The 2,112-nt window shown below is 35.0% G+C and overlaps 1 protein-coding gene across 1 annotated transcript in view; it reads right to left on the bottom strand.

The window, feature by feature from the left end:
• The window catches only part of LOC111662659 (olfactory receptor 51E2-like), an 8,866-nt gene that overhangs the window by 2,210 nt on the left and 4,544 nt on the right, over positions 1–2,112 (bottom strand). The window lies entirely within an intron of this gene.

Below are 2,112 nucleotides of genomic sequence, written 5' to 3'. Positions count from 1 at the left end.
TCTGATTGTTATCTGCTCTTAGCTCCATGCATGAAGAGATCAGTCAATTGATTTGGGGGTGAAGACTTATTCTAATTTTGTGTTTTCAATTTTGGATGTTAACTGACCATTCTGTTTTTGTCTGATTGTGACTTTTAATAAGGAATTGGTGAACAAATAGAAACATAATATAGCTGTTGGTTCGGTGCCAACACGCTTTCAGGACCACGGACAGAGACTAGATTTTACTGTGCTGATTAGGAGGCCGGTTTCATTGAGACAGCGGATTGACAGGCAGATATAACTCTATCATCATGGTTTTAGGAGGATGTGTAAAAATTAGTATTTTACTCATAAGTAGGTCAAATCTTGTTACTATGTAGTATTTGTTCTATTTGTTTGTATGTATGTATTGCTCACAACGTCATCTTATGAAAAAGTCGTAGGTTTGCATATGGTAGGGACATGGCCCTACCAATATTTGAGTGAACTGGTTCACACAGTTTGGAGTAAAGTCAGGCTACATCTCCAGGACAACTGATGTATGCTACCATTTGATTGGCAGAAAGGGTGAGGACTATCTGGTTGTCAGTGTCAGTCAAGACCTCAAGCATGGTCAAAAATGTAATATTTCAGAAGACTCCCTGTCCTCTATTGTCTGAATTACACGGCACTGGTAGTCACTACTGAATATAAAAATGTTGATGTTGGATGAAAAAATATTGTTTGATTTTTCTCTTTTCCATTAACAAGTAATTTCCTAAAGTTTACTTTTAGTCTTTGATCTTTTGCTGTGTATGGTTTTTATTTAAATGTAAATATGTATGTATCATAAGATCTAGATCTTATTGATCTGTGATCATCTATTGATGATAGACAAGAAAACGTGGTAGTCCCTTAGAGAGAACTCATGGCCACAGCGTAATCAGCTCTGTAGAATCTTTAATGGCACTGACTTAAAAGGTCAACTCAACTCAACTCATCTCAACTCAACTTTATTTATATTGCACCTTTCAAACAAACATGTATCCCAAAGTGCTTCACAGGCAGGATTAAAGCTGCAACACACACACAAAAAAAGATTGTGTAAGATTCAAAATTTACTATAATAAAACAATAAATTGATGAATAAAAGTCAATAATACACATCAATAAAATAAACTCCACAGATAAAAAGTGATTTGAAAAAAACAATGATAAGTCGTAAAAGAATGAGGCAAAAGCTATGACATACTCCAAATTAAAAAGCCTGATTAAAAAGATAGTTCTTTCATTTCTTTGTGAAAATACCAAGAGAGCTCACCATTCTAATATCAACAGGCAGTTTGTTCCATAGTTCAGGGACATAAGAACAAAAAGTACCTCTGCAAGTACCTCAGGTAAACACCATTACACAATTATTAGAGTTTTTAAGACAGAAGTCTTCTGTAGTAGATAAGGGTGAAAGCAGTCAAATGTACAAATATCCTAACATTACATTCAAGAACAACCAAGTATAGTGTATCCGTAAATGTTCTCCTGTTTAATTTGGTGAGTGTTTGAATAATGGTAAAATATAAAAAAATACATATTAAGAAAAACATATTAATAATTAATAGGGAATAAATAATATTACTTTGCAAATGTGTGGGAACTAGGGCATTTTTAAATAATGCTTATGATTCAGACAAACAGTAAAATAGGTTCCTTTTTGTCTCACCACACACACACACCTCTACACATACACATACACATACATACAGTCTGGACAGTTTCATGACGGAGTTAAAACCCTCCACAGATTGATTTGGGATGGAAAAGGAAGTCGTCAAGGGTTTGTTTTCATTCTCCAGATCAGTGCCAAGACTCTGATTTTTATCTCTTTTGTTTTCAAGGAATATACAATAGGATTAATGCAGGGCGGGATGCATACAGCCAGCGACAGGCTCAGCACACGTTGGTCTGGGTCAATGGCTCGTATAAACAGTCCAAATAAGAAAATGCTGAATATAGGAATATAAAATATAGCAACAAGAATGAGGTGCTCAATGCAAGTAGTGAGCGCTTTCATCCTACTGCTGACTGATTTCATCCTACATACAGTCACTATGATGATGAGATAGGACAGAATAATAAAAGTAAAGGGGCCTATCA

This window comes from Seriola lalandi, unplaced genomic scaffold (genome assembly GCF_002814215.2).
Source record: "Seriola lalandi dorsalis isolate HSWRI2012SDOR001 ecotype SW California unplaced genomic scaffold, Sedor1 jcf7180002054567, whole genome shotgun sequence".
NCBI classification, from domain to species: domain Eukaryota; kingdom Metazoa; phylum Chordata; class Actinopteri; order Carangiformes; family Carangidae; genus Seriola; species Seriola lalandi.
The sequence above is the reverse complement of the archived record's forward strand: the minus strand, read 5'-3'. Positions and strand labels throughout refer to the sequence as shown.